The sequence below is a fragment of the Aquarana catesbeiana genome, linkage group LG10 (assembly GCF_042186555.1).
Source record: "Aquarana catesbeiana isolate 2022-GZ linkage group LG10, ASM4218655v1, whole genome shotgun sequence".
In the NCBI taxonomy this organism is placed as follows: domain Eukaryota; kingdom Metazoa; phylum Chordata; class Amphibia; order Anura; family Ranidae; genus Aquarana; species Aquarana catesbeiana.
Genome location: NC_133333.1, coordinates 41,343,971 through 41,358,865, shown reverse-complemented (window position 1 = coordinate 41,358,865; position 14,895 = coordinate 41,343,971).

Here is a 14,895-nt window from a genome sequence, read left to right as displayed (position 1 = left end):
AACCTTCTTTCATTACTTTAACTTCCACTTTCCCTACTTTTCCATCAATACTTGGCATAGTCTTTGTAATAAGACCCATAGGCCAATGAGAATCTTTCTCTTTCAAGAGAACTATGTCTCCCACTTTCAGGTTGGGTTTGCTGGCTTGCCATTTACTGCAACTTTGAAGGTTAGAAAGGTACTCCATCTTCTAACGGTTCCAAAACACATTAGCAAGGTGTTGAACCTGTTTCCATTGATGCTTGTAAACATTAGGATAATAAGGTTCCTCTGTGGGGATAATGGCTATCCCAATTTTTTGAGTAAGAAGAGTGGCTGGGATGAGCAATACTGGAGACTCTAGATCTGAGGACACAGGGACTAGAGGCCTTGCGTTGATTATAGCAGGACACCTCTGCAAGAAGAGTGACTAAGATTTCATGGGTAAGCTGGGAAGTTTTCTGGTCCAGTAGCATAGAGTCCAGGATTTTCCTTGCAACTCCAATCATGCGTTCCCAGGAGCCTCCCATGTAAGAGGAATGAGGTGGGTTGAATTCCCATTTATACTTGTTGTCATTCAAGTTCACAATCTTTTCTGCTCCTGTAAAATTGGTCCCACAGTCAGATCTAAGTAACTTTACAGGTCCTCACACAGAAACAAATCTTCTGAAGGCATTAATAAAACAGGAAGAATCCATTGATTCTATCAATTCGATGTGCAGTGCACAAATGCTCAAGCAAGTGAACAGCGCAGCCCATCGCTTATTGTTAGCAACTCTGCCACGAGTTCTGCGTGTAACAACAGTCCAGGGGCCATGCCAACATTGGTAAACGGAGGTTCGGTGCTTAATCGGTCAGCCAGCAGCTCTGCCATCTGTTGTTGTAGGTGCTTTCCTCTTAGTTTTTGGCACTTGACACATTTGTGGAGTATGAACGATATACACCTTTTCATCCCGACGATCCAGAAACCTGCAGACCTTACTGCTCCTTCTGTGATGTGACGTCCTTGGTGCTGAACTTGCTCATGGAAATGCCTAACTAACAGAGCAGTAATGTGATGACATCCTGGAATAATGAGGGAATTTTCTCTTCACTAAACAAATTCGCCCTTCCAATGCGACCACCAACTCGAAGTAACTGGTTGTGATCAATTATTGGATTTAATTTGTACAGAGGGCTGTTCTTAGATGGGTTGAGTCCTTTTGAAACGTTACCAATCTCTTGTGAGTACACTTCATGTTGGACACATTGGATGATAACCCTTTCTGCTTGAGAGGGCCTTTACAGATGTTCCACTTGTGGCACTCTTTTTCGGTGCTAGAGCCGTTTGCAAATTGATGAGCAATGTGAATAAGACATGCAATGGCTCGTACAACAGAGGACCACTTAGAAAAGTGTTCAAAGCGGTAAGGACTCAGCCTTACCCTTGGCTTCACAGAGGTGTTGAGTGTGGTGGTAACAGCACTGATTTCCTTATCAGATTCTGGATGAACCAGTTCAAATTTAGAATCTGTAGAACTTGAGATGATATGTTATACTTACCTCCACTGTGCAGCTCGTTTTGCACAGAGTGGCCCCGAACCTGGTCTTCTGGGGTACCTCGGCTGTCTCAGCTCCCCCCCGCAAGGACTCAACACCTTCATGCGAGCTCCCTCGCATGGTGTTGAGTGCTTGCGGGCGCGCTCCCGTGATACAGCTGGCGGCCATAGTCGCTCACTGTATCACTCAGCCCCGACCCCCAGCGCGCCGCGTCATTGGATGTGATTGACAGCAGCGCGAGCCAATGGCTGTGCTGCTTTCAATCCATCCACTGTAACCAATCAACGGCCAGGCTGAGCGGCGAAGAGGATGTCGGGGGCAAGCACGGGACTTTCGAGGGGTCAGGTAAGTAAAACGGGGGGCTGGGGGGGGGCGGTACTGTCAGATGTTTTTTGACCTTAATACATAGAATGCATTAAGGTGAAAAAAATGTTACCTTTACAACCCCTTTAAGGGTGAATTTCCAGCCTCTGTAATTTTCAGGCTTGTCATCAACCTTGGTGAGGCCTGTCTTAGTGAGCTATCTGCGGAGCATGTATTTAGCAAACTGTGACATGTCCGTATTCTCAGACTTTAGATGCATGACTGCAGGTGGAACAGAGCTAGTCGTGATGGCTGGTGCATTGCCATTAAGTGACTTGGGAACATATGTTGGTGCAAAGGCATTCAATGCTGGAACTGGCTTAAAGTTCATTGACATGTTGGTTTGTAGCTGTAGATTAGTGTGCTTGCCAGGAGGTACTTGGTTAGTGCCAAAGTAAAGTGGACAGTCTGATATATGCATACCAGTGTCTGCTGCTTGCTGAGATGCTGCAGTCTGGTGTACTGGAAGATATGAAGGCAAATTGTCTTGAGGTACAGTAGGTGCAGATAAGAGACTTTGATTGAGTGCTTTGGTTGCTGTGACAGGGAGTTGGCATTCTGGAGAGGTATGTGAAGAATCTGAGGCATAAGATACAGCTGAGTGTCTGCAACTGTTGTCTCTTTCGCTTTCACTAGCGGCTTGTTCTAAGACCCTTAACCTTGCCATGGCTGTGGCATGCTCACATCATTTTTCCAAAACATTCATTTCTGCTTTCTGGCGTGCAGCTTCAGCTTAGTTCTCTGCTTTCTGGCATGCAGCTTGGCGTGCGTCTTCAGCTTCTTTCTCTGCTTTCTGGCGTGCGGCTTCAGTTTCTTTCTCTGCTTTCTTTTGGGCGAAAGATGCCTGAATTTTAGAATCTTCAGCATCTACACGGGCCTTTATGAGTTGTTGACTGAGTGCAGAATAGACAGTAGATGCAGAGCGATAAGATCTGGATTCATGAACAGAGGCGGCTCTAGGCTTTGTGAGGCCTTAGGCATAACCTAGACCTGAGGCCCCATTAACGTCTATAATGGGAAAAAAATAATAATTCAAGCAATAAAAATTAATTGCATATTTTAAGAGTACTGGTGTCAGTACTCTCTATCTCAGCGCTGGTGTCAGTGTGCTCCATCACACCAGTACTGAGATAGAGCACACTGACACCAGGGCTGAGATAGAGCACACTGACACCAGGGCTGAGATAGAGCACACTGACACCAGGGCTGAGAGCACACTGACACCAGGGCTGAGAGCACACTGACACCAGGGCTGAGATAGAGCACACTGACACCAGGGCTGAGATAGAGCATACTTACACCAGCGCTGAGAGCACACTGACACAAGGGCTGAGAGCACACTGACAAAAGGGCTGAGATAGAGCACACTGACACCAGGGCTGAGAGCACACTGACACCAGCGCTGAGAGCACACTGACACCATCGCTGAGAGCACACTGACACCAGGGCTGACACTTTGATAAGTTGGGACAGCTGTCAATTCTGCCAGAAGACTAAGAACGTCATTTCCTGTTTCTTTTTGGACGACTCACACAAGACAGCACAGCAGCCATGAAGCACACATGCTTTCATAAGCTAATTACAGCTTTATAACTTTTTATTCTATTTCATATATTTTTACCCACACTGAACTGAACTATTATATTTTTTACATTGTATTTATGATGCCAATTGTGTGACAATAAACTCACACTTTGTTTTAAGTCAGTTTGGCTATCAATGCTATTCATCCTGAAGCGCCTCTGAGATACAAGAATATTTAGATATTAATAATATTCTTCAGTCTTTAATGATCTAGCTAACAGTTTGCTAGGTTTATTTCCCCATTCGTAAAATTATTTCTGTGACAGGCGTTGAAACTTTCGCTTGGTATCTAAATTAAGGAGGGATTTCAGTTCCTCTCGTTTAAGTGTGAGGGATTGGAGGTGTGCAGTATGTAAAGAAAGTTTATGTTGTTTGTCCAGAGCCGCTATCTGTTGTAAAACCTGGTCAATTTGTTGACCATGCTCCCTTTTCTTCCGAGCGCCAAGCTCAATGAGTCGGCCTCTAATAGTAGCCTTGTGAGCCTCCCACACAATAGAGGGGGAGGTGTCAGAGGGTTTGTTTTCCTTGAAATACTGTGATAGATGAGAAGCCAGCAAGGAAACCTCCACTTCATCAGAGAGTAGGGAGTCATTCAGCTTCCAATTAGTGGTGCGTCGGGGTAGGGAAGGCATGGTCAATGTCATCGACACAGGTGCATGGTCTGAGATAGATGCGGTGCCTATATGAGTAGAGTGTAAGAGAGGGAGATGAAAGTGATCTAAGAAAATATTGTCAATTCTAGAGTATGATTGATGCGTTGAGGAGTAATGTGAAAAATCCTTCTCTTTGGGGTGAAGAAGGCGCCATGCGTCCATTAATTGAAGATCAAGAAGCCGTTTTTTCACAAATTTCAATCGTTTGAAGGAGATATTAGAGCGATTTTGTGACGTGTCAATAGAGGGGTCTAATGGCATGTTTATATCCCCTGCTAGGATAGTAAGTCCTTTAGCAAAATGTGACAATTTAGTCAGTATTTGGGAGAGAAAGGTTGGTTGATTATGGTTCGGGCAATAGATGTTCGCAAGAGTGCATTGAGTATTTCCAATAAAACCCCTAAGAAAAAGAAAGCGACCGTGATCGTCTGCAAGCATTTCAGATAACCTAAAGGACATGTTTCTGCAAAAACCAATAGCTACACCTTTAGCTTTATTAGTGTCCGATAGGCTATAATACCACTGTGGAAAGTTAGGTGACGTTAGTTTAACGGGTGTCATGTGAGTTAAGTGGGTTTCCTGAAGAAAGGCAATGGAACATGTAGCTTGTTTCAGTTCCCGATATACTTGGTGTCGTTTAGCAGCAACATTAAGACCCCTAACATTATAGGACACTATCTTTACCTTAGCCATTTAGAAATAAGATGTGAGCCTTCAAACAAGTTAGCCAGGCATGCCAGCAGGAAGGAGGAAGTGAAGGAGAAAAGGGAAGAGAAAGTAAGTAAAGAGAGAGATGAGAAGAGATGGGAAAGGGTAAACATATATAGAAGATATACATGTAAATTAAAGAACTTGTGGGAAATGAATGAATGTCACGCAGAAATCTGCAGTGGTCCCGTTGGGGAAAGAGAGAGCGAAAGGCCATCCCAATCCCTGAGCAAGGGCGGAATGGGGCAACTTCAGGGCCGTTCGCACTCGCCTACCCCAGAAGGAGGTGGGGGGCGGGGTTACGCTGTAGGAGGGAGGTAGTGAGGGGTATGTGCCCCGACAGCACATGGCCTGTGGAAAAAAGAAACAAATTAACAAATAACTTGCAGCTAGCAAGAAAACAATAAGTTCCAGTTAGGAATATGAAAAACCGTACAAATAGAACCAGACTCAGTATATACAGTGTACATCCTACAGGACATCAAAAATGTAGCCCAGCCCAGTGCTTGATCCATAAAATCCAAAAGAAAAGAAAAAAGGAAGATCAAACACTGGTCAGAGTAATGGCGAGTCCGCTTTAGTCGTAAGTAAGCAGGAGAAAGTAGGAAAAACATAGCGGCCAAAGTCGGACTATAAAAAAAAAAAAAAAAAAGGAAAACATCTTTTCTAGAAACCCTGTAGGAGAGACACCATCCACATTAATGATAGAGGTATGGGTGAAAAAGTAAATGGTTCAGCCATGTTTTTGTGCAGAGCCCGGGAGAGAAGTGCACTTCTTCTTTGAGGGGGTTTTTTTCCAGAGAGCGTCCATAGGGCAGGAGAATTTAGGAATTGGGTCCTGCCAGCCTGGAAGTTCCATGGGCGGGAGATGCAACTCCTGCAGAAAAGTTGAAAGTTCCTCAGGAAATCTCAGCGTATGGGAGCGACCATTTTTTGTGGCAATTAGGCAGGCAGGAAAGCCCCATCTGTATGTGATCCCGTCAGAGCGTAGTCGGTCAAGGAGCGGTTTTAGGGCTCTACGACGATCTAGAGTGTCCTTGGAAAGATCTGGATAGATGGTAATAGTTGCACCGTCAAAGTCAATGCTAGGGAGTCCCCACATCTTCACCATGATAGCATTTTTATCTTCAAAGTAATGCAGGCGACATATAACATCTCTGGGCAGATCTGAGTTAGCATTACGGGGTCGTAGGGCACGATGCACACGGTCGAAGCGTATCGGTGCAGTGGCAGGATTACCCAGAATAGTATTGAAAAGGCCTCTTATAGAAGGTTCAAGATCAGAGTCTCCAGTGGCTTCCGGCAGACCTCTAACACGTATATTATTTCTACGGTTACGGTTCTCGAGGTCTTCAAGCTTATATAGAGATGCACGATGGGCAAACGCCAACTGGGTAACAGTGTCCTGCAGTTCTTTGATAGCTACTGCTTGCGTGTCTTGTCGCTGCTCTGTTTCCTCCACTCTGACCAAGATATGTGACATATCAGATCTAACTGCAGTTATTTCTTTTTTAATGGATTTCTCCAAGCCGTGAAACATGCCTGCGAGTTCTTTTTTGAGACCGCTCTTAAGTACAGACATTTCAGAGCCCTCGGGGGATCCAGGATCATCCATGAGATCCGAGCAGTAGGAGGATGCCGGAGAGCTCTCTCTCACCGATGCGGCGCGGGATGATGGAGATGCGCTTGTTCTCGGGGTTCTGGCTTGATTACCACGTGCATTGGCTAAGTATTGTTGAATAGAGCCAGTGGAGGCTGGATTGAGTAGTGATCTCTTATTTGGGCGTTTAATTGGGGCAGACCGGCGTTTAGATGTTTTTGCGGGCATAATTGGAACTATATGGCCGATAGCTGTAAAGAGCACCCCCCTCACATCTGAGCAAAGTCACACATTCATTAAGGTACTATCAGCGTACAGAGGGATTCCCATTAGGGGCGCAAAGGTGGCTTCTGGTCTCCAAACACAGGTCAGAGCCACGAATCTTCCCAGCGGCAGCGGTCAGTCAGGGGCTGCAGTATTATTTAGGGCTCAAGAAAGACAATCAAAATCTATAGACAAAGTCCCAGCAGGTGATATGTAGCACGGCTCTTTAGGGGGGGGATCTTGCTGCAGAAAACAGTAAGGGGATTTCAGTGAGGTTCGGTGAGGCAGAGAGTCTGAAAGGGTGTATATGGAGCACCAAGATGGCCGCCGGCCTCCAGAGGTAGGCCGGAGCCGCGGACTTTCCTAGCGGTTCCGCCCGACCGGGTGGGCGCCGCTTCTAGAAGAGGAATCTAGTGTCCAACTTAGGTAAAAGGTGAATGCTGTTACTCACTGTGTCCCAGTTAATGAAGAAGGCCGGTCTGCTTCTGATTGATGTCCGGAGCCTGGATACTACAGGCCGGAGGCTCCGATCGAGCCACAGGCCGCAAGATGGCGACCGGCCTCAGGGAAGAGAAGCTGCGGATTTGTAAGCAGATCACCGCCGCTGGTCCCCGGCAATCTCCGGTGGGACGGGAGGCCACCGACCCAGGGCAGATGCCCGCTCAGCGCACGGGTCACAGGGACGCCAGGCCGGAGGCCCCGTGCAGGCAGTAGGCCCCAAGATGGTGACCGGGACACCGGCGCGGCGCGATCCGTAGGCCCGGGTCAAGATGCGCAGCTGGAGCCAGGAAAGACCCGTCCTGGAGTGTAGCGGGGGGGTCCGGGAGGCTGTACAGAGGTGATGGGGCCTCAGGAGGTAGTTTGGTGTCCGGATGGCAACAGATTCCGAGTGCTGTTGAGGAGCTTAGCTAGCTCGCGTCCTCCTCGGTGCTCGTCCAGACACGCCCCCCCATGTGTTATTGTTATTATGTTTTATCATGTTTGCTTTTCAGGTATGCAATTTTTTATACTTTACCGTTTACTGTGTTTTATTGTTAACCATTTTTTTTTCTTCAGGTATGCCATTCACGACTTTGAGTGGTTATACCAGAATGATGCCTGCAGGTTTAGGTATCATCTTGGTATCATTCTTTTCAGCCAGCGGTCGGCTTTCTAGACTGCTTTTACAAACAGTGGGAGGGAATGCCCCCCACCATCTTCCATGTTTTTCTCTGGCTCTCCTGTCTCAACAGGGAACCTGAGAATGCAGCCGGTGATTCAGCCAGCTGACCATAGAGCTGATCAGAGACCAGAATGGCTCCAAACATCTCTATGGCCTAAGAAACCGGAAGCTACGATCATTTCATAACTTAGATTTCGCCGGATGTAAACAGCGCCATTGGGAAATTGGGAAAGCATTTTATCACACTGATCTTGGTGTGGTCAGATGCTTTGAGGGCAGAGGAGAGATCTAGGGTCTAATAGACCCCAATTTTTTCAAAAAAGAGTACCTGTCACTACCTATTGCTATCATGGGGGATATTTACATTCCCTGAGATAACAATAAAAATTATTAAAAAAAAAATGAAAGGAACAGATTAAAAATAAGATAAAAAAGCAAAAAAAAAAGAAGAAAAAAAAAAAAAAAGCACCCCTGTCCCCCCCTGCTCTCGCACTAAGGCGAACGCAAGCATCGGTCTAGCGTCAAATGTAAACAGCAATTGCACCATGCATGTGAGGTATCACCATGAAGGTCAGATCGAGGGCAGTAGTTTTAGCAGTAGACCTCCTCTGTAAATCTAAAGTGGTAACCTGTAAAGGCTTTTAAATGCTTTTCAAAATGTATTTATTTTGTTGCCACTGCACATTTGTGTGCAATTTTAAAGCATGTCATGTTTGGTATCCATGTACTCGGCCTAAGATTATCTTTTTTATTTCATCAAACATTTGGGCAATATAGTGTGTTTTAGTGCATTAACATTTAAAAAAGTGTGTTTTTTCCCCAAAAAATACGTTTGAAAAATCGCTGCGCAAATACTGTGTGAAAAAAAAAATGAAACACCCACCATTTTAATCTGTAGGGCATTTGCTTTAAAAAAATATATAATGTTTGGGGGTTCAAAGTAATTTTCTTGCAAAAAAAAATAATTTTTTCATATAAACAAAAAGTGTCAGAAAGGGCTTTGTCTTCAAGTGCTTAGAAGAGTTGGGTGATGTGTGACATAAGCTTCTAAATGTTGTGCATAAAAAGCCAGGACAGTTCAACCCCCCCCCCCCAAATGACCCCGTTTTGGAAGTAGACACCCCAAGCTATTTGCTGAGAGGCATGTCGAGTCTATGGAATATTTTATATTGTGACACAAGTTGCGGGAAAAAGACAATTTTTTTTTTTTTGCACAAAGTTGTCACTAAATGATATATTGCTCAAACATGCCATGGGCATATGTGGAATTACAGTGACAACAATTATTAGTGACAACTTTGTGCAAAAAAAAAAAAAAAAAAATTGTCACTTTCCCACAACTTGTGTCAAAATATAAAATATTCCATGGACTCAACATGCCTCTCAGCAAATAGCTTGGGGTGTCTACTTTCCAAAATGGGGTCATTTGGGGAGCGGGTTGTGCCATCTGGGGATTTTATGGCCTTCAAAACTGTGATAGGTAGTGAGGAGTGAAATCAAAAATTTACGCCCTTAGAAATCCTGAAGGCGGTAAATGGTTTTCGGGGCCCCGTACGCGTCTAGGCTCCCAAAAAGTCTCACACATGTGGTATCCCTGTACTCAGGAGAAGCAGCTGAATGTATTTTGGGGTGCAATTCTACATATGCCCATGGCCTGTGTGAGCAATATATCATTAGTGACAACTTTTTGTAATTTTTTTTTTTTTTTGTCATTATTCAATCACTTGGGACAAAAAAATTAATATTCAATGGGCTCAACATGCCTCTCAGCAATTTCCTTGGGGTGTCTACTTTCCAAAATGGGGTCATTTGGGGGGGTTTTGTACTGCCCTGCCATTTTAGCACCTCAAGAAATGACATAGGCAGTCATAAACTAAAAGCTGTGTAAATTCCAGAAAATGTACACTAGTTTGTAGACGCTATAACTTTTGCGCAAACCAATAAATATACACTTATTGACTTTTTTTTACCAAAGACATGTGTCCGAATACATTTTGGCCTAAATTTATGACTAAAATTGAGTTTATTGGATTTTTTTTATAACAAAAAGTAGAAAATATCATTTTTTTTTCAAAATTTTTGGTCTTTTTCCGTTTATAGCGCAAAAAATAAAAACCGCAGAGGTGATCAAATACCATCAAAAGAAAGCTCTATTTGTGGGAAGAAAAGGACGCAAATTTCGTTTGGGTACAGCATTGCATGACAGCGCAATTAGCAGTTAAAGCGACACAGTGCCAAATTGTAAAAAGTGCTCTGGTCAGGAAGGGGGTAAATCCTTCCGGGGCTGAAGTGGTTAAGAATGCTTTCAGAAATAGAAGTGTGTGTAGCCCACTGGCTGTTTGATCCCAGGTTCCATTCCCTGATAGGCACGTAGCAGCCAGGCACATGGTTTTCCCCAATCACTCAAGTCAGAAAAACGCTGTCCATGTCTTTTTTTTTGGTTATGAACTTTGATAGGGTGAGAGTGAGCCTAGGGATACTCCAATAATGGGAGAACTTGCAAATGAAGACATTAACTCCGCACTAATGCCCCGTACACACGATAGGATTATCTGAAGGAAAATGTTCCATGGGAGCTTGTTGTCGGAAATTCTGACCATGTGTAGGCTCCATTGGACATTTTCCATCAGAGTTTCCGTCACACAAAATTTGAGAGCTAGTTCTCAAATTTTCCGACAACAAAATCCGTTGTCGGAATTTCCGATCGTGTGTACACAATTCCGACACACAAAGTTCCACGCATGCTCGGAATCAAGCAGAAGAGCCGCACTGGCTATTGAACTTCATTTTTCTTGGCTCGTCCTACGTGTTGTATGTCACCGCGTTCTTGACATTCGGAATTTCCAACAGGATTTGTGTGATCGTGTGTATGCAAGACAAGTTTGAGCCAACATCCGTCGGAAAAAAAACATGGATTTTGTTGTCGAAAAATCCTATCGTTTGTACAGGGCATAAGTGTCCAAAACAGGGACTCCTCAGCAGGAACACAGTCCTGAATGTACAAAAGGAAAGCTCTCCCATTAAAGGCCAACGATGAAGGGTGTTCTGTCTCTCCAATCTAAGCATTGAAAGTGATCTCCGTAACTTACAGTTAGTTGTGTTGAGATGTCGATAACCCCAATCTTATTTGGATAAACAGACAGTGACTCAATCCAGACGACACCTTGTTGATCTTGTGAAGTTTAATCCATAAACTGTGAGGATCTTACAACAATGAACATCGGATAGGTCAAAAGATCATAATGTGATCCAGTCCACATGTGTGCAGAAATGCATTACTGGGAGAAGGGTGGGGCTAACTATACAGAATAAGCTGAGATACAGGAAGGGGAGGAACCAGGGACAGAATAATACATATAACATTTAAAGGCATATCACAAGGCATGTGAAACAAGACACTCCCCATCGAAATCTATGATTTCTATTATTAACAAACTTTAGTCCAAGTCCAAATATAAGTACTGAAGTTCTTTCCAAGAACACCTGCAAAACAAGAGGGAAGGGAAGAACAAGGGAAACAGCGCAAACATTAACATATACTTGCAGATGCCGGTCTTGAAGTTCCAAGCTGTGACAAGGAAATATCCATCTTCAGAGGGGAAGGCAGCAACATGCATCAATCCTTCGTATCTCCCTTTGAATCAAGTTGATGACTTGTCTTCTTTGGTCAAAAGAAGTACTAGTTCCTTTATAGGCCTGAAGTAAAAGTGTGCAGAACCTTCTTTCATTACTTTAACTTCCACTTTCCCTACTTTTCCATCAATACTTGGCATAGTCTTTGTAATAAGACCCATAGGCCAATGAGAATCTTTCTCTTTCAAGAGAACTATGTCTCCCACTTTCAGGTTGGGTTTGCTGGCTTGCCATTTACTGCAACTTTGAAGGTTAGAAAGGTACTCCATCTTCTAACGGTTCCAAAACACATTAGCAAGGTGTTGAACCTGTTTCCATTGATGCTTGTAAACATTAGGATAATAAGGTTCCTCTGTGGGGATAATGGCTATCCCAATTTTTTGAGTAAGAAGAGTGGCTGGGATGAGCAATACTGGAGACTCTAGATCTGAGGACACAGGGACTAGAGGCCTTGCGTTGATTATAGCAGGACACCTCTGCAAGAAGAGTGACTAAGATTTCATGGGTAAGCTGGGAAGTTTTCTGGTCCAGTAGCATAGAGTCCAGGATTTTCCTTGCAACTCCAATCATGCGTTCCCAGGAGCCTCCCATGTAAGAGGAATGAGGTGGGTTGAATTCCCATTTATACTTGTTGTCATTCAAGTTCACAATCTTTTCTGCTCCTGTAAAATTGGTCCCACAGTCAGATCTAAGTAACTTTACAGGTCCTCACACAGAAACAAATCTTCTGAAGGCATTAATAAAACAGGAAGAATCCATTGATTCTATCAATTCGATGTGCAGTGCACAAATGCTCAAGCAAGTGAACAGCGCAGCCCATCGCTTATTGTTAGCAACTCTGCCACGAGTTCTGCGTGTAACAACAGTCCAGGGGCCATGCCAACATTGGTAAACGGAGGTTCGGTGCTTAATCGGTCAGCCAGCAGCTCTGCCATCTGTTGTTGTAGGTGCTTTCCTCTTAGTTTTTGGCACTTGACACATTTGTGGAGTATGAACGATATACACCTTTTCATCCCGACGATCCAGAAACCTGCAGACCTTACTGCTCCTTCTGTGATGTGACGTCCTTGGTGCTGAACTTGCTCATGGAAATGCCTAACTAACAGAGCAGTAATGTGATGACATCCTGGAATAATGAGGGAATTTTCTCTTCACTAAACAAATTCGCCCTTCCAATGCGACCACCAACTCGAAGTAACTGGTTGTGATCAATTATTGGATTTAATTTGTACAGAGGGCTGTTCTTAGATGGGTTGAGTCCTTTTGAAACGTTACCAATCTCTTGTGAGTACACTTCATGTTGGACACATTGGATGATAACCCTTTCTGCTTGAGAGGGCCTTTACAGATGTTCCACTTGTGGCACTCTTTTTCGGTGCTAGAGCCGTTTGCAAATTGATGAGCAATGTGAATAAGACATGCAATGGCTCGTACAACAGAGGACCACTTAGAAAAGTGTTCAAAGCGGTAAGGACTCAGCCTTACCCTTGGCTTCACAGAGGTGTTGAGTGTGGTGGTAACAGCACTGATTTCCTTATCAGATTCTGGATGAACCAGTTCAAATTTAGAATCTGTAGAACTTGAGATGATATGTTATACTTACCTCCACTGTGCAGCTCGTTTTGCACAGAGTGGCCCCGAACCTGGTCTTCTGGGGTACCTTGGCTGTCTCAGCTCCCCCCCGCAAGGACTCAACACCTTCATGCGAGCTCCCTCGCATGGTGTTGAGTGCTTGCGGGCGCGCTCCCGTGATACAGCTGGCGGCCATAGTCGCTCACTGTATCACTCAGCCCCGACCCCCAGCGCGCCGCGTCATTGGATGTGATTGACAGCAGCGCGAGCCAATGGCTGTGCTGCTTTCAATCCATCCACTGTAACCAATCAACGGCCAGGCTGAGTGGCGAAGAGGATGTCGGGGGCAAGCACGGGACTTTCGAGGGGTCAGGTAAGTAAAACGGGGGGCTGGGGGGGGGCGGTACTGTCAGATGTTTTTTGACCTTAATACATAGAATGCATTAAGGTGAAAAAATGTTACCTTTACAACCCCTTTAAGGGTGAATTTCCAGCCTCTGTAATTTTCAGGCTTGTCATCAACCTTGGTGAGGCCTGTCTTAGTGAGCTATCTGCGGAGCATGTATTTAGCAAACTGTGACATGTCCGTATTCTCAGACTTTAGATGCATGACTGCAGGTGGAACAGAGCTAGTCGTGATGGCTGGTGCATTGCCATTAAGTGACTTGGGAACATATGTTGGTGCAAAGGCATTCAATGCTGGAACTGGCTTAAAGTTCATTGACATGTTGGTTTGTAGCTGTAGATTAGTGTGCTTGCCAGGAGGTACTTGGTTAGTGCCAAAGTAAAGTGGACAGTCTGATATATGCATACCAGTGTCTGCTGCTTGCTGAGATGCTGCAGTCTGGTGTACTGGAAGATATGAAGGCAAATTGTCTTGAGGTACAGTAGGTGCAGATAAGAGACTTTGATTGAGTGCTTTGGTTGCTGTGACAGGGAGTTGGCATTCTGGAGAGGTATGTGAAGAATCTGAGGCATAAGATACAGCTGAGTGTCTGCAACTGTTGTCTCTTTCGCTTTCACTAGCGGCTTGTTCTAAGACCCTTAACCTTGCCATGGCTGTGGCATGCTCACATCATTTTTCCAAAACATTCATTTCTGCTTTCTGGCGTGCAGCTTCAGCTTAGTTCTCTGCTTTCTGGCATGCGGCTTGGCGTGCGTCTTCAGCTTCTTTCTCTGCTTTCTGGCGTGCGGCTTCAGTTTCTTTCTCTGCTTTCTTTTGGGCGAAAGATGCCTGAATTTTAGAATCTTCAGCATCTACACGGGCCTTTATGAGTTGTTGACTGAGTGCAGAATAGACAGTAGATGCAGAGCGATAAGATCTGGATTCATGAACAGAGGCGGCTCTAGGCTTTGTGAGGCCTTAGGCATAACCTAGACCTGAGGCCCCATTAACGTCTATAATGGGAAAAAAATAATAATTCAAGCAATAAAAATTAATTGCATATTTTAAGAGTACTGGTGTCAGTACTCTCTATCTCAGCGCTGGTGTCAGTGTGCTCCATCACACCAGTACTGAGATAGAGCACACTGACACCAGGGCTGAGATAGAGCACACTGACACCAGGGCTGAGATAGAGCACACTGACACCAGGGCTGAGAGCACACTGACACCAGGGCTGAGAGCACACTGACACCAGGGCTGAGATAGAGCACACTGACACCAGGGCTGAGATAGAGCATACTTACACCAGCGCTGAGAGCACACTGACACAAGGGCTGAGAGCACACTGACAAAAGGGCTGAGATAGAGCACACTGACACCAGGGCTGAGAGCACACTGACACCAGCGCTGAGAGCACACTGACACCATCGCTGAGAGCACACTGACACCAGGG